General features: G+C 38.9%; 2 long non-coding RNA genes across 2 annotated transcripts in view; one reads left to right on the top strand and one right to left on the bottom strand.

The window, feature by feature from the left end:
• Positions 1 to 4,741: 4,741 nt before the first annotated feature.
• LOC118765029 lies at positions 4,742 to 6,171 on the top strand. The gene is made up of 2 exons (XR_005000874.1): positions 4,742 to 5,504; positions 5,743 to 6,171. It is a non-coding gene; the product is annotated as an uncharacterized LOC118765029 (long non-coding RNA).
• A 45-nt stretch (positions 6,172 to 6,216) lies between these two features.
• The window catches only part of LOC118765028, a 34,559-nt gene continuing 21,782 nt past the window's right edge, over positions 6,217 to 18,993 (bottom strand). The window contains exon 2 of the long non-coding RNA XR_005000873.1: positions 6,217 to 6,331. This is a non-coding gene — a long non-coding RNA (uncharacterized LOC118765028). The remainder of the gene's footprint in view (positions 6,332 to 18,993) is intronic.

Raw genomic sequence — 18,993 nt, forward strand, 5'->3', positions numbered from 1 at the left:
GATTTGTCCATCACTGTCCTTTTATCAACTACCACCACCACCATCACTACCATCAGAGCTATCACTACCACTGCCATTACCATTACCATTACCAACAATACCACCATCACAATTATCACCACTTCCACTACCACCTCAACCACTACTTTCACTACCACTACAACTACCACCACCATCACTACTACTACTACTACTACCATTACCTCTTTCACCACCACTATCATCACTATTACCTCTGCTGCCGATATTTTGTATGTCTTCAAGGCGGTGAGCTGTTTGCTTTGTTTGTTCCTCCTCGAGCGATGCCTGGCTCATAAGGGCCAGTTTCCCAGTTTCCTTGGCATATAGGTTCCCCACCTGGACAGGACGCCGGTCCATTGCAGGTGAACTGCAAGATGCAAGGAGGAAAGAGTGAGTGAAAGTTGTGGCGAAAGAGTCAGCAGAAGTTTGCCATTACCTTCTGCCAGAGCCGCATGGAGCTTAGGTGTTTCACTCATAAACATACACATCGCCCGGTCTGAGATTCGAACCCGCGATCCCTAGGCCACGAGACCGCTGCTCTAACCACTAGGCCATGTGCCTCCACAAGGTGGTGAGCTGGCAGAACCATTAGCATGCCAGACAAAATACTTAGAGACATTTCACCCATCTTTACATTCTTAGTTCAATTTTCACCAAGGTCAGTTTTACCTTTCATCCTTATGGGGTCAATAAAAAAAAGTACCAGTTGAACATGGGGTCAATGTAATTGACTTATCCCCTCCTCCAAAATTGCTGGCTTTGTGCCAAAATTTGAAATCAACATTTTGTATGTCTTAAATTGCAGTTTCTTTATTTATTGGAAGAATTTGTAACTTAGTTTCTCTCCTACCTTAATGCTCTTTTCCTGGATACCATAGACTTCTAGATCTCATCTCTTCTTTACATTACTTCTTAAATCCCTACCCTCACCCAATGAAACCTGCATTCATCTATTCACAAACAGGGGATACTGACGAAATTTAAATCTTTGTAGCTGTGCCTTACTAGAAACATTTATAATCAGACAGCCATTTGTAACATTTGTAGAAGACTTACTGACTGGTGGAAGGCATTAAGGAGGTTTGGTAATAGAAGAGCCAACAAATGCTGGAATAACTGATTGTATTAAATAGTGAGTCCATGGCCATGTTAGGAAACTAAGTGGTTTCTCTTAATGAAATGATTTTAAAATTGATTCAGCCCAACCAACAAGTACTTGTTTCATGACCAAACTCAAAAGTCACATTATACCACTGTTGTGTATATATATATATATATATCTTTCTCTCTCTTTTCTCTTTTACTTGTTTCACCCATTTGACTGTGGCCATGCTGGAGCACCGCCTTTAATCAAGCAAATCGACCCCGGGACTTATTCTTTGTAAGCCCAGTACTTATTCTATTGGTCTCTTTTGCCGAACCACTAAGTGACGGGGACGTAAACACACCAGCATCGGTTGTCAAGCAATGCTAGGGGGACAAACACAGACACACAAACACATACATACATATATATACATATACATATATACGACAGGCTTCTTTCAGTTTCCGTCTACCAAATCCACTCACAAGGCATTGGTCGGCCCAGGGCTATAGCAGAAGACACTTGCCCAAGATGCCACACAGTAGGACTGAACCTGGAACCATGTGGTTGGTTAGCAAGCTACTTACCACACAGCCACTCCTGCGCATTTTTTTCCCCAAATTTAAAGGTCAAAATTCCTACTGCATACTATATACGAGGTTAAAAAAGAAAAATATTTTCTAAGCAATGTCCAAGTCTCTATTTGTTGTCCGGTAATGTTTATTCAGATGCATTTTGTGATGTCAGGTGTAGAAATACCTTAAGCTAAGCCTGAAAGCAATGAAGTCATAAAAGAATCATCCATAACTTGCAGTAAGCACCATTTATTAAAATAAAAGTATTCAGAACACAGAATAACATGTAACAAAAACAATTTGCAAACATATTTACATTCCCATATAACAGTTAAGAACATCACCATTATTGTATTACACATGCGCGGAAGTGTTTGTTCGACTAGGTGCTGCTGGCTTAATTACGCACGACTCAAGTTAGTGAAGGGGTGCATATTATACAAAAGGTTTAGGTTTTTCAGAAGTACAGCCCCCTAAAAATCCCCTGCGTATTATACTCAAGGGCGGACTATACTTGATGATTTACGGTAAGTGGTTTCCCTTAATGAAATAATTTTAAAATTGATTCAGCTCAACCAATAAGTTCTTATTTCATGACCAAACTCAAAAGTCACATTATACCACTGTTATATATATATATATATATATATTATATATATATATATATATATATATATATATATATATATACATATATATACATACATACACCACATATATATATATACAAGTGGGATGCTGAAAAGTTCCTGGCTTTAAGGGTATCGCAAAAGGCCTGGTTGGAGGCCCAACCTTCCGAGTTCTTTTACAAGGCTTAGAAAAACTGAAGGACTGCTACAATAAGGGTGTGAATCTGGGTAGGGAACTCATTGGATAAAATTCATAATTAACTGATCCTCCTGCATTTTCTTTTACCCAAAGCCAAGAACTCTCCAGTACCCCTTTGTGTGTGTGTGTCTGTGTCTGTGTATGTGTTTATATAAGTTCATCAGTCAGAACAACTAGGACCTTAAGGATGGTCTTGCACATTGACTTTGTTTAAAATGAAGAGAAGAGTCATGCAATACCAACCTCACCTTTTTGTCCGTGATCATCTTTAATCCAGTGGCAAGACCAGGTCAACATGAACAGCTGATGGAAGTGGATGCAGTGGATGACCAAGATGTCTTACCTGCCTGTTCTTGCTCTCTGCAATCCACGATACATTGCTGCAACCATTTTCGCCTCTGTTGAACCATGAAGGCTTCTTCCACAAAGTCCACTGGATCCAGCCCTCAAATGCATAGTTAACCAAAGTCTAATACCCTAATTAACCCATAGCTGGACCCTAACAGTTGCTACTACACCAGGTCAGAGTAGACCTGGGAACAGTAGGGGCTAAGAGATGGTTCTACATTCTACACACCTTAGAACTCTGGGACTCCCAAGCCAAGACTCCACTATCTTTTATCTTTTATCTAATTCAGTTATTAGACTGTGGCCATACTGGGGCACTGCCTTCAAGAACTTTTAGTTGAATGAGTCAACTGCAGTACTTATTTTTTTTGGTTCTTATTCTATCAGTCTCTTTTTAACAAACTTCTAAGTTATGAGGATGTAAACAAACCAACACTGGTTGTCAAGCGATGGTGGGAGACAAGCACACACACGCACGTTTTATATATATATATATATATATATATATATATATATAATATATATATATAGGCACAGGTGTGGCTGTGTAGTAAGAAGCTTGCTTCCAACCACATGGTTCCAGGTTCAGTCCCACTGCATGGCACCTTGGGCAAGTGTCTTCTGCTATAGCCTCGGGCTAACCAAAGCCTTGTGAGTGGATTTGGTAGACTGAAACTGAATCCCATCATATATATATATATATATATATATATATATATATATATATATATTATATATATATTTGTATATGTTGTATGTCTGTGTTTGTTCCCTCACCATTACTTGACAACCAATATTGATGTGTTTACATCCTCGTAACTTAGTGGTTTGGCAAAAGAGACTGATAGAATAGGTACTAGGCTTACAAAGTGCTGGGGTCAATTTGTTCAACTAAAGGCAATACTCCAGCATGGCCACAGTCAAATGCCTGAAACTAGTAAAAGAATAAAAGAATATATATCTATATAAATATAATGTATGTATATATATATATATCTTTATACATTATCTCTCTCTATATAAACGGCAGTTTGTCTGTGCGTGTTTCTGTGTGTCTGTTTTCTCGTACCCTCACCCTGACCACGGCTTTCAACCGATTCTGATGAAACTTGACACACACATAGCCCATGTCATAATTCAAAACTAACGCAGCGAAAATTTGAAAAGTTCCCCCAGTTCTGAAAAAAATCGATAAATTCGACATGGGGTCGAGAATAAAAAAAAACAAACCACAGACTGTCTAGGGGACGCAACTCAACCTTTTATTACTCTCAAAAAAAAAATTTACCATCATTTTTTTTCCATTTTTTGGCTATTTTTTGGCTATAACTCTCTAAAAATGCTTTATAGTTATTTCCCTTACAAACCTGAGCAACGCCGGGCGATACTGCTAGTATTTATATATACATACATATATACATATATATATATGGATGGAAGCACTCCGTCGGTTACGATGACGAGGGTTCCAGTTGATCCGATCAACGGAACAGCCTGCTCGTGAAATTAACGTGTATGTGGCTGAGCACTCCACAGGCACGTGTACCCTTAACGTAGTTCTCGGGGATATTCAGCGTGACACTGAGAGTGACAAGGCCGGCCCTTTGAAATACAGGTACAACAGAAACAGGAAGTAAGAGTGAGAGAAAGTTGTGGTGAAAGAGTACAGCAGGGATCACCACCATCCCCTGCCGGAGCCTCGTGGAGCTTTAGGTGTTTTCGCTCAATAAACATTCACAACGCCCGGTCTGGGAATCGAAACCGCGATCCTACGACCGCGAGTCCGCTGCCCTAACCACTGGGCCATTGCGCCTCCACACACATACACACACACACACACACACACACACACACACACACATACATATATATATATATATAAAACAAGCTTCTTTTAATTTCCATCTACCAAATCCACTCACAGGGCTCTAACCACCCTGAGACTATTGTAGTAGAAACACTTACCCAAGGTGCCATGAAGTGAGACTGAACCCAGGACGATGTAGTTAAGAACCAAGCTTTTTACCACACAATCACACCTGTGACTATATATATTATATTTAGTGAACCTTTAAGTGGCCCATTCTGAATTGCATTTATTTGAATTTTGAGAAAATTTTTTAATTGAAATAAAAAAAAAGAGTCAAAATCTATTCAGAAATATTTATTATCAGAAAAACCGAAAAACCAAAAAAAAAAACAGAAAGATATGTACAACTCTACACATCTGTTATAAGTACCTCATTTGTAGAAGGTAAAGATTCATCATTATAAACAGCTGTTGTCAAGGTATGGAAAGCATGGATTGCTACCTGGTTCACACGGTTCTCTCTCTCTGCTTTACCATTTGGCATATCTCGGAAAAAGTTCTCAATCAAAGCATCTTCAAGTTGATCTTTCCGTTCGGATTTGAGGTATTTGATAATCATGATAATTATAGCAGCAGAATAGAACACCAAGACTGCTACTATATATATTAATGCCCCGCTATCAGATGCTGGGCCTGTCCTGTGCACAGTTGGATATTTCCTACTGAAATTTTCTGGAGGAAACTGTACTGTTCGGAAAGTCTGATTAGGAAAACCTCTGCACAACAAAGCCAACATACTTGAGGTACTGTTTTGAATAACCATTTTTTATTGATGGTATTGATTGGGGAGCTGGCAGAATCGTTAGCACGTTGGGTGAAATGCTTAGTGGTATTTCAGCTGCTGTTACGTTGTGAGTTCAAATTCCGCCAAGGTCGACTTTGCCTTTCATCCTTTCGGGGTCGATAAATTAAGTACCAGTTACACACTGGGGTCGATGTAATCGACTTAATCCATTTGTCTGTCCTTGTTTGTCCCCTCTATGTTTAGCCCCTTGTGGGTAATAAAGAAATAGGTATTGATTGGGGATTAAGATGAATATTAAGATGCTAATTATAATGATGGTAACATATACTGTTAATCACCGAGGATGTATATTTTCATTTGTGAACTTCATACAAAATTACATTTTGTAAATTGTATTAAATTACACTAAGCTTGAAGCACTGATGATTGTTAGGAATGAAAAGCATTTCAGTTCAAGTGATGCCTTGTTGGTTGTAGACGGCCAGTCTCCAAAGTAGAACATATGCAAGTTCTGTTATATCTCATAAGTTCTGTCAAAGAGTATTGTTAGAAATCTTTCATATTTATTGTTTGAAAATGGAAAATAAATCCTGCTGAATGAGTGACACCATAACTGCAACCATTCTTGTAAACACCTTGAAAATATCCCAATAAAAGTCATTGCTTCAATGTTTTTCTCAAAATTTCTTATCTCAGTGAAAATTCTGTTTACCAAAATAACTTAGTCTTGTATTTTTTTTTAAATCTTGGTATTGCTGTGGTTTTATTTATTATTGGTTGTTATATTAAAAACCATTTCAGTTCAAAATAAATCTTCCTTGGTTTGAATATTTAAAACTTTGTTTGGCCAAAATATTCTGAAATAGAAATAAAACAGTAATTAAAAAAAATACAATCATTCAAATTTGATTAAGATTTCAAAATCTTTAAGTCTCATTAGAATTGCCAAGAACAGTCTTGAAGTTAATTAGTTTAATAACATGTTTTGTCTTTGGTCAGAAAGTGGTGTTTCTTATTTACTTCTATCTAGAAATCAAAGAAAATGACTACCATTCCCTTCAAACTTTGCTTTTATGAGTTGGACATCAATGTTTTGAAAGTGACCTATTTTGAAACTGACCTATTTTCCATTACATTTCAGATACATTTTACTGAGATGCTGAAGCAGAAATATCATTATAGCAAATATTCTGCTCAGTATCACAGATTTGCTTGTCAGTTGCTTGACCTTAGCCACTTGAGCATGTCCTTAGTGACTGACAATATGTGCATCTCTGATCATGAGCAGGAGTTGTGAGGGAGCATCATAGCCATGTGTTGAGAGAGATTCTTTGAAGTTTGAATAAGTGTGACAAAAGCAAAGTTTGAAGGGAATATTGGCCATTTTTCATACTTTCTAAGAGAAAGCAAACAGGAAATAACAGTCACTACCTGAAGACAAAAATCGTGTTACACTGTGTAATTCTATAGTAATACTTGGTTTCCTAATTTTCAATTAGTCATCATCATCATCGTTTAACGTCTGCTTTCCATGCTAGCATGGGTTGGACGATTTTGACTGAGGGCTGGCAACCCAGATGGTTGCACCAGGCTCCAATCTTGATCTGGCAGAGTTTCTACAGCTGGATGCTCTTCCTAACGCCAACCACTCCGAGAGTGTAGTGGGTGCTTTTTACGTGCCACCGGCATGTGAGGGGGGGGCCAGTCAGGCGGTACTGGCAATGACCTCACTCAAATCCTTTTACACATGTTACCAGCACAGGTGCCAGTAAGGCGACTTTGGTAACGATCACGCTCGAATGGTGCCCTTTTACATGCCACTGGCACGGAAGTGTTATGAAAATCATTTCATTTGTTAGCTTCGTTTGTTGAGTTCAAAAATAGCAAGCTTTATGTTTAGATCATTTTAACCTTTTTGACACCAGCCGGTCTGAGCAAAAAATTTACTTTGTGTTCTAAGATAAGTTAAAATGATAAATACTTTTGTTTCACTGTATCTCACTAATTCTACCTGAGGTTTATATTAAGGAATACAACATCATCATCATCATCATTATCATCATTTAACGTCCGTTTTTCCATGCTGGCATGGGTTAGACGGTTTGGCTGAAACTGGTAAGCTAAAGAGCTGCACCAGGTTCCAATCTGATTTGGCATGGTTTCTACAGTTGGACACCTTTCCTAATGCCAATTACTCTAAGAGTGTAATGGGTGATTTTTGTGTGCCACTGGCATGTGTGCCGCTGGCATGTGTGCCACTGGCATGAGTGCCAGTTATGTGACACCGGCATCGGCCACAACTACAGTTTCACTTGGCTTGACAGGTCTTCTCAAGCATGGCATATCATCAAAGGTCTCTGCCACTTGTCATTGCTTTCATAAGGCCCAACATTCAAAGATCATGCTTCACTACTCCATCCCATGTCTTCCTGGGTCTACTTCTCCCACAGGTTCCCTCCAAAGAGATCGTCACTTTCTTACACAGCTGTCCTCATCCATACATATCACATGCCCATACTAATGCTGTTATCTCTCTTGCACACCACACCTGATGCCTCTTATGCCCAGCTTTTCTCTCAAGATGCTCACACAGTCGTACATGCACACTGACATTGCACATCCAGTGAAGCATACCAGCTTCATTTCTTTCAAGCTTATGCATGTCCTTAGCGGTCACAGCCCATGTTTTACTGCCATGTAGCATGGCTGTTTGCACACAGTCATCATACAGTCTGCATTTCACTGAGGTTGAGGCCCTTTGTTACCTTGGATCGTAGGGTGACCCACTGTGCTTGGGAAGACCTATTGAGTCAAGTACATCAACATCAACATCAAAATAAAAATCAAATAAAAATTGTAGTTATGATACCCATGCCAGTGGCACATAAAAAGCATCATCTGAACGTGGCTGATGCCAGTGCTGCCTGACTGTTACCAACAGAGGCAGGAGCTCTCTGAACTTCATCCAATCTATTCTTATTCTAGCAGCTACACTCTCAGAGCATCCACCTCCACAACTGACTTGGTCACCTAGGTAACTACTTCTTGCTTTACCCATTGGCATTGGATGGAGTCTAATTTCTGTATATTTTTAGTGTTTATTGCACCTGTGCACCATCTATACACAAAAACTATTTTCCCTGTTAACCTTCCTCTGATATTGCTGCACCTTTTATGTGTCATAGCTTGCACCAGGTACATCTTAAGGAATTTCTACATACACCTTTTCTACAGATCAAGCAGGCCCATCTACCTGAAGGGATTTGTGATTTGTTTGCTTTCCTACTTACTAAAACTTTGGTTTTTGCTAGATTAACTCAAAGGCCCTTTGATTCTAGACCTTATTGGTAACTTATACGTTGATTAAATGAATAAGTTGATTAGACAATTGGATAAATTGGCACATCACTTCTAGCAAAGTAAATGACCATATAGTGCAGTGTTACTCAAGGTGGTCTGTGATTATATTTCAGTCAAGTGTGGTTTACTTCAGAATGGGACATAAACAGATAACATGTGAGTAAAACTTGAAAAATTTTTAATACTACTTTGACTAAAGGCACAGGAGTGGCTGTGTGGTAAGAAGTTTGCTTTCGAACCACATGGTTCCGGGTTCAGTCCTACTGTGTGACACCTTGGGCAAGTGTTTTCTACTGTAGTCTTGAGCCGACCAAAGCTTTGTTAGTGGATTTGGTAAATGGAAACTGAAAGACGTCCATTATATGTATATTGGGTTATCCCATAAATAATGCAATTTTTTCAATTGCATGAACTAAAAGTCGGAGAAGGACATGATAAACTACTTGCATTGACTTGCTATAAAAGCAGGTAGTAATTTTACTTTGTACTTATTCTTACTGCTAGTTTTGAAGAGTGCAGTTCGATTTTAACAGGTATTTTTTCAAAGCTACTATAGAAGTGACAGAGGAGCATATTCAGCGTATTTTACTTTATGAGTTCAATAAAGGTAACAACGCAACGCAAAATGTGAGGAATGTTAATGCAGTCTATGGGGATCAAACAATAAGCACGAGCCAGTGTCAACAGTGGTTCCAGAAATTCTGAGCTGGAAACTACAGCCTTGAAGACAAGCCTTGTCCTGGAAGATCTGTAGTGCTCGACAAGGATGTCCTGCAAACCCTAGTGGAACATAATCCCACTGGTGCGGAGAAATGGATTCTCTATAAAAATGTCAAACCCTGAAGATAGTGAGTAAAAAAAGGAGAAACACCAGCACCCCAGGCTAAAGGTCTTCACCCAAGTAAGGTGTTGTTATCTGTTTGGTGGGATATGGAAGGTTTAGTCCACTTTGGACTTTTAAACCCAAATCAAACAATAACAAAGGAGATCTACTGCAAGCAGCTTGAGCGGCTTAAGTCAGCGCCAGAAGAAAAATGACCATCTTTGGTTTCAAGATGAAAGGTGTTCTTCCATCAGGATAATACTCAGCCACTTACAGTGAGGATGACATTCCAAAGGCTGGAGCAGTTTGAATGGAAAATGTTGTCCCACCCACAATATTCTCTGGACGTTGCCCCATCTGTTTATCATTTATTCTGCAGTCTTCAAAATCATTTGGACAGAAAAAATAGGAATTCTGTAGATGAGGTCAGAACAGTACTGGAGGAGTATTTTTCACCATGGACAAGTGAATTTTGGAAGAGGAACTTTGCATCTCTACTGATAGATGGAAGCACATTGTAGAAAATGAGGAAGAGTATATTTTAGATTAAACAAGAACTTTGTTTATCTTAATATTGAAAAATAAAACTATAAAAAAACTGCAATATTTATAGGATGACCCAATATATATGTATGTATTTGTGTTTGTTCCTCCTACCATCACTTGACAACTGATGTTAGCATGTTTACATTCCCATAATTTAGCAATTCGGCAAAAGAGACCGATAGAATAAGTACTAGGCTTACAAAGAATAAGACCTGGGGTCGATTTGTTCAACTTAAGGTGGTGCTCCAGTATGACCGCAGTCAAATGACTGAAACAAGTAAAAGAAATAAAAGAAATATATATATATATATATATATATATATATCACCATCCGAACGTGGCCGATGCCAGACCCCTCTGGCACCTGTGCAGGTGGCACGTAAAAAGCACCCACTACACTCGCGGACTGGTTGGCGTTAGGAAGGGCATCCAGCTGTAGAAACACTGCCAGATCAGACTGGAGCCTGGGGCAGCCCCTGGCTTCCCAGACCCCGGTCGAACCGTCCAACCCGTGCTAGTACGGAAAATGGACATTAAACGATGATGATGATGATGATGATGATATATCTCTCTATATATAAACGGCAGTTTGTCTGTGTGTGTTTCTGTGTGTCTGTTAGGTTGTACCCTCACCCTGACCACGGCTTTCAACCGATTCTGATGAAACTTGACACACACATAGCCCAATGTCATAATTCAAAACTAACGTAGCGAAAATTTTGAAAAGTTCCCCCAGTTCTGAAAAAAATCGATAAATTCGACATGGGGTCGAGAATCAGAAACACAAACCACAGACTGTCTAGGGGACGCAACTCGACCTTTTTAACTAAAAAAAAAATTTACCATAATTTTTTTTCCAGTTTTTGGCTATAACTCTCTAAAAATGCTTTATAGTTATTCCCTTACAAACCCGAGCAACGCCGGGCGATACTGCTAGTATATATATATATATATATACTATATTAAATCTCTGTGTGAGATATAAACAGTAGCAATACATATACATATACATATAATTGCCAACCAAGTGTGGTGTCCTATACAGGACAGTGCTACTGACGTTTGTAGCCCCAGAAAGACATCTCTTCCAGCTGGCTAACAACACACATTCTGTGTCCGATAAGTATTTGCAAGGGGTGGTCATTGATTCCATCTCTACCCTTACATGATACACACAGACTTGAGTTTCTTGGTGGTTACTTGTCCTTAGCGTGTGTTAATCACCAGCTACTGATGATAACTCATTCCACTCGCAAAATACTATATGCTTTTTCCAGTGACAAACTGTCGCTCATCTCGAGAAAGGAGAAATAATCTATATTAAATCTCAGTGGCGAGCTGGCAGAATCGTTAGCGCGCCGGGCGAAATGCTCAGCAGTGTTTCGTCTGTCGCTACGTTCTGAGTTCAAATTCCGCCGAGGTCGACTTTGCCTTTCATCCTTTCGGGGTCGATAAATAAAGTACCAGTTACGCACTGGGGTCGATGTAGTTGACTTAATCCCTTTGTTTGTCTCCTCTGTGTTTAGCCCCTTGTGAGCAATAAAGAAATATATATTAAATCTCTGAGCAAGTTATAAACTGTAGCAATACAGAGTCATCTATAGTATAAATTGGACATGGGCGATCGTTGTATTCTTTCTTGTCTTGAGGTTCACAATCAAACGGCTGGGTGGATTTGCGTGAAAAATGGCACACATGTGGGGACGGGTGCATAGATTGAAATGCGGTTTGTAGTTTTTCCCTAACCCCCATACTTACCAAGAAAATCGATTAAATCTTTTTCTAATGGAATTTCCCTCTTTCTTCTGCCATTAAAACAACCAGTTGCTTAGAAGCTGTTTTCTGACGGGGTGGGGTCAGGAAATGTTCATACAGCTGGAGGCTCCAATCGAAACAGGGGACACAAAATGATATGGTTGAGAAATGTTGTTATAGATTATGTCTAACTGAAAATGAACACAGCCACATTATTCCAACAGACCGGGTGAAACCGGGCTTAGCTGCTAGTATATAATATAAATTGGACATGAGTGATTGTTGCATTCTTTCTTGTCTTGAGGTTCACAGCCAAGCGGCTGGGTGAATTCATGTGATGAATGGCACACATGTGGAGACAGGTACATAGATTGGAATGCGGTTTGGATTTTTTTCATAGCCCCCATAATTACCGAGAAAATCGATTAGAACTTTTTCCAATGGAATTCCCCTGTTTGTTCCACCATTAAAACAACTACTTGCTCACACAGCCGGCATATACCATTTCAATAGCAACAAGGGGAGTACAGGATGACAGAATAAGCCAACCTCTTGATCTTTCTCAAAGCATTCATCAACCAAAGCTGATTAGAGAGGAGAAATCCTCTATACGATGAATATAAATACACAACCAGAAGCCAGCTCCTCGTCTTTGGCCACACAGTGTCCAGCCATGAAGCACAACTCTCTCAGTATTCTGATCAATGTACAAGAGTAGATCTATCACCCTCTCTTCTTCCCTAGATTTCATTACTTTCTCTCTCTTTAGTAGTAGTAATTCACAGATGAAGCTGACACATGCAATGAAGAATAGACCTAAAGATAATTCGTTTGCAATAACAAACAACTATAAGAAGTTATCTTCAACACTGTAAGGATCAATACAAGGCTATAAATAAGTGGCCATTTTTAATAAGCAATCAATATTGTTTTTCACTCATTCATTTCTCCAATGCATCATCACATCTGGATTCTTCATGATATATATTTATATATATATATGCCATTATGCTTAGAAGCAATGCACTTTACCAAATTTTTTAGACTCAGGTTCAGTAGAAGAAACCACTCCAAATCCTTTTTAGAATATCTGTGCAAAAAATAGGACTGGTTTGCTTGTGGCATGGAGTTGTATAATATATAATAATAAAGTAAAACCAAATATTCTTTTCTTTTCTTTTCTATTCTGCTCTAGGCACAAGGTCCGAAATTTTGGGGGAGGGGGCCAGTTGATTAGATCAACCTCAGTACACAAATGGTACTTAATTTATCGACCCCGAAAGGATGAAAGGTAAAGTCGACCTCAGAAGAATTTGAATTCAGAACATAAAGACAGATGAAATACCGCTAAGCATTTCGCCTGCCATGCTAACATTTATGTGTTTATGTCCCCATCACTTAGCGGTTCGGCAAAAGAGACTGATAGAATAAGTACTGGGCTTACAGAGAATAAGTCCCGGGTCGAGTTGCTCGATTAAAGGCGGTGCTCCAGCATGGCCGCAGTCAAATGACTGAAACAAGTAAAAGAGTATATTATATATACATCAGGCTTCTTTTAGTTTCCATTTACCAAATCCACTCATAAAGCTTTGATCTGCCCTGAAGTACAGTAGAATATACTTGCCCAAAGTGCCATGCAGTGAGAGTGAACCCAGAACCATGTGGTTAAGTAGCAAACTTCTTACCACACAGCCACATAATGACACCTGCACCTATATATACATACATGCTGTTACTTGATGCATCTGATGTGTCTTTTCAAGCACAGCAAACTGCCTGGAGTCTTGGTCCCCTGTCATCTCCTCTGTGAGTCCCAACATCCGTAGATCCTTTCTCACCACTTCATCCCACATCTACCTGGGTTTACACCCCTTCCACATGTTCCCTGTGCAATTAGAGATTGGCACTTCTTGATGCAACTCTCTTCATTCATACACATTGAAATCAATGGAAATTGTAGTTGTGATACCAGTGCCGGTGGCACATAAAAGTACCATCTGAACGTGGCCGTTGCCAGCGCCGCCCTGACTGGCCTCCGTGCCGGTGGCACGTAAAAAGCACCAACCGATCATAGCCATTGCCAGCCTCGCCTGGCACGTAAAAAGCATCCACTACACTCACGGAGTGGTTGGCATTAGGAAGGGCATCCAGCTGTAAAAACACTGCTAGATCAGACTAGAGCCTGGTGCAGCCTCCTGGTTTCCCAGACCCCAGTCGAACCATCCAACCCATGCTAGCATGGAAAGCAGATGTTAAACGATGATGATGATGATGATGATGATGATGATGATTACATGCCCATACCATTGCAGTCCTCTCTTGCACACTACATTTAATGCCTTGTAGACCCAATTTTTCTCTCAAATCATTTACACCCTGTCATATGTGTACACTGACACTGCCCATCCAGCGGAGCAGACTGGCTTCATTTCTTTCCAAACTTTGCATATCCTGAATAGCCACAGCCCATGTCTCACTGCCATGGGCATCATACAACCTGCCTTTGACTCTAAGGAAGAAGTCCTTTGTTACTAACAGAGGTAGTAGCTCTCTGAACTTCCTGTAACCTATTCTTATTCTAGCAGCTATGCTTTCAGAACAACTTCCCCCACTAGTAACTTGGTCACCTAAGTAACAGAACCTGGGTGAAATGCTTAGCGGTATTTCGTCTGCCGTTACGGTCTGAGTTCAAATTCTGCCAAGGTCGACTTTGCCTTTCATCCTTTCGGCGTTGATAAATTAAGTACCAGTTACACACTGGGGTCGATGTCATCGACTTAATCCCTTTGTCTGTCTTTGTTTGTCCCCTCAATGTTTAGCCCCTTGTGAGCAATAAAGAAATAAGAACCTGTCTACTACTTCTAAGGATCCCTCCTAACATTTGAGGGAGTCTATTTTTTTTTTGTACATTTCTGATGTTTAACACACACACACACACACACACACACACACAATGGGCTTCTTTCAATTTTTGTCTACCGTATCCATTCACAAGTTGTTTTTTTTTATCAAACCAGAGCTATATTAGAAAGCACTTGCCCATGTTGCCATGCAATGAAACTAAACCCAAATCCATGAGGTTGAAAAATGAACTTCTAAACCACACAGCCATGCCTGTACCTTGATAATATATAATTCATACATCATCATAGACATCAACTGAAGGTGTAAAACTTACTTCACCATGGCTACCTTGTACAAATCTAAGATTTCATTGATAAAATGTTAAATGATAAATAGATCTCATTTCACTTATTTTTGGTTATTTTCAGCTGGAATTTTGAAGTGATTTTTTGATATTGTTAATTATATTTTTTAATAATTTTGTATTTATTAATAATATTGTAGTTCCCAATTATTTTTGGTTTTGGTGGGGTTTTTTTTCTTAATTCCTAATTATATTTTGCAAGATATTTTCAATAATCTTTTACTTCTACCATTCTTTGTGAACAAGTATGAACAATTCTCTTAATATTAAGGTGTGAATCAATAATTTCAGAATATAGAACTTAGATAATAATAAATATAAGAGAGTGGTCACTATGTGGCTCACTCTAGCACTAGTAATAGATCCAATAGGTTTCAACCACAAAAATACATGTTTCCCATGAAAGTCAGTACGATTGTTAGCTCACACGAACAGGGCAAATAAAAAATAACAAAAATACAGATTATTTTGGGACAATTGTTTTGCTATTAATGAATTAAATGTAATTTTACTCACAATAACTCACTTGTAGCTCCTCAGCCAAAACTATCTGGATGAAATCCACTCAATCACACGCCAGATTTTACCATAACGATAAATACACGTGTGGTTCAATTGATTACATCCGACGTTATAATTCAAATGCCCCTACCAACAGCGCGCCAAACTTTCACGGAAACAGATACTACATTTAGAAATAAATGCAGCATAATTATAATTAATTAATAAGGGTGAGAGAATTAGATACTAATTTAATAGTATACCTATTCAACACCAAGTGGCCCAGTGCCCCGAGAAACCTGGATTATATTCTTTCATTCTTGAAATGTCAGAGATAGATTAAGAATTGAAGTTACACAAAAAAAAGGACACAAAATAATAATAAAAATAATGATGATAATAAAACTAATAATAATAATAATGGTGGTGGTGGTGGTGATGATGATGATGATGACGACGACGATGACGATGACGACAACAACAACGATATACTCACACATACATATCTATCTATCTATCTAACTCCTCTCCCTCTCAGTCACTATATATATTTCTCATCATCATCATTAGCCAATGTCTACTTCCCATACTGGCATAGGTTGGACAACTACAGCCTCCAGACAACTTTCCCTGCAACTCTTGATATTATTATTATTATTATTATTATTATTATTATTATTATTATTATTATTATGATTATTATTATTATTATTACTATTATGATTATTAGTATTATATATTTATTATTATGAATATATAATATATATATATATATATATATATATATTATTATAAGATATATAGGGTGTGATGAAAAAATCGTTGTCTAAATTACACAAAAATGAAAATAACACTGACATTTCATTTCAACAGATATATTTCCAAAATTACATAAAAATATCTTGAAATACTAAAGAGTAAATATATCCAATAAAATCGCCATTGGCTTTGACCACGGCCTCAAGATGACTTCAGAATCTCTTGCAACTCTTCTGGACAGTCTCCTTGTTTAAGTTGGTGAATGCTGCCATAATCTTTGCCTTCAGTTCATCTTTGGTGTTACAAGGAGTTTTGTTGCTCTCTCACTTAACTGCACCCTACACATAATAATCAAGGGAGTTGCAGTCTGAGGAGTTAAGTAGTGAGATGTTAGGGGTGATGTAGTCACAGAAATTGTCTGACAGCCATGACTGGGTTCTTCTGCTTGTGTGGCACGGTGCAGAGTCCTGTTGCCAGACATAGGGTCTTCCAGCAACCACCCTCTTGGCCCAGGGCAGCACTACCTCCTCCAGGCACTTGATGTAGGCCCCTGTGTTGAGTCTGAGGCTGTGTGGCCACACCTAGAATACTGCTGCCCCCCTGTGGTCTCTCCACACAAAACAAAACATTTTGAGAATTGAATCACCCCAAAGAGCATTCACTAAAAGAATTAAGGACATGACTGATCTCAATTATTCAGACTGTTTTAAAGCATTGAAACTCTATTCTCAAAACCATGTGCCATACATCCCCTACAAAATTCAGGATCACAACGCATAAATACACTGCAACTTAATTCCTGTCCCTCAGTACGCCAACATGCCACACTGTCATCATTCTGACTAATCTTAGCAAATGTCCACGACAGCAACGCCAGACACAATTCACTTCTGCACTCTTTTCAAGGCATTTCACACAAAATGCAATCCTGCAAGAAAACTTTTGCTGATATTATGGATTGAGAATACAAACACTCACTCACCACAGCTTATTCCACAGTTGCAGGATTTTCTCTTGCATTCATGTATATGCCCTTGCATGTTCATTCGCTGCCTCAGTTGTGCACCAACTGGCATATTCTGCATTCTTTATTCAACTGATATATATATAAGTGGTGTCGTTTATTTCAAATATTCTGGAGAAACATGTCTGGTCACGGAGAAATACTATTTTGCTTGTAAACAGGTGAGGGTTGGTAATAAGAAAGGCTTTTGACCATGGAAAAACTACCTCAATAAATGTCATCTGACCCATGCAAGCTTGGAAAAGTGAAAGTTAAAATGACAAAGATGATTATATTTGTGTGTGCATGTGTGTTTGTGTGTAAGTCGTCTAAGAGTCCATAAGTCAGGAAAAAATGCTCTCGTATATCTGTCAAAAGAGTGGGTATATTATCCAAAATGTACAGTATTATATATCCATTATGACCAATCTTAACAATCGGTTTCGCGCAAGGGAATCATTGGAGTGTTAGGTAACAATCTGATTATGTAACCCTACACTCATCAGAGGTAGCTGTCATGGAATGAAGAATGGCAACTGCTCTGATAAGTGTAGAGTTACATAATTGGATTGTTACTGTTTCTCACTCAGTCATTACAAAGCCAGTAACTTGAAATGCCACTATGAAACAAATCACAAAAGCTTTTTCTATGACTATCCAACTAAATCAGAATTAAGGAAAAACAAGTTAACTGTGTAAAAATCATCAATAAATAACCAGTGAGCATTGTTGACAACGTTCAGTAAGGAAGTTGATACGACTGAAGCCAGTTTTGTTATTTCGTGTAATATTGCTCGTGCTAAATGCCCATATTCTAATGGCAAATTTGTTTAAAAGAATATAGCTGAAGTTGTAGCAGTGTTAGATCCAAATAACACAAGATTTCAGTGACTAATAGCACAAACACCAGTTTCACGCCATACTACAGAGAGGCATACCTCTCTCAGATCAGTCCTGATGTTGCAGGTAAAATGCACAATGATTTTTAAAATTCTCTTGCATTCAGCTTAACCCTTGATGAATCGGCAGACATGGAATGGAAGCATTCCATTGGTTACGACGATGAGGGTTCCGGTTGATCTGAATCAACGGAACAGCCTGCTCGTGAAATTAACGTGTAAGTGGCTGAGCACTCCACAGACACGTGTACCCTTAACGTAGTTCTTGGGGATATTCAGCGTGACACAGAGAGTGACAAGGCCGGCCCTTTGAAATACAGGTACAACAGAAACAGGAAGTAAGAGTGAGAGAAAGTTGTGGTGAAAGAGTACAGCAGGGATCACCACCATCCCCTCCCGGAGCCTCGTGGAGCTTTCGGTGTTTTCGCTCAATAAACATTCACAACGCCTGGTCTGGGAATCGAAACCACGATCCTATGACCGCGAGTCCGCTGCCCTAACCACTGAGCCATTGTGCCTCCTAGCAGACATACAAGACAACCCACAACTGGCAGTATTTATTCCTTATGTCTCTTCTGATGTAACTGTGATGGAAGAGATGTTGAACTTGGTGGCATTAAACAACTCATGATGTCGACATTAAAAATGCACTTGACAGAACCTTA

This window comes from Octopus sinensis, linkage group LG10, assembly GCF_006345805.1.
Source record: "Octopus sinensis linkage group LG10, ASM634580v1, whole genome shotgun sequence".
NCBI lineage: Eukaryota > Metazoa > Mollusca > Cephalopoda > Octopoda > Octopodidae > Octopus > Octopus sinensis.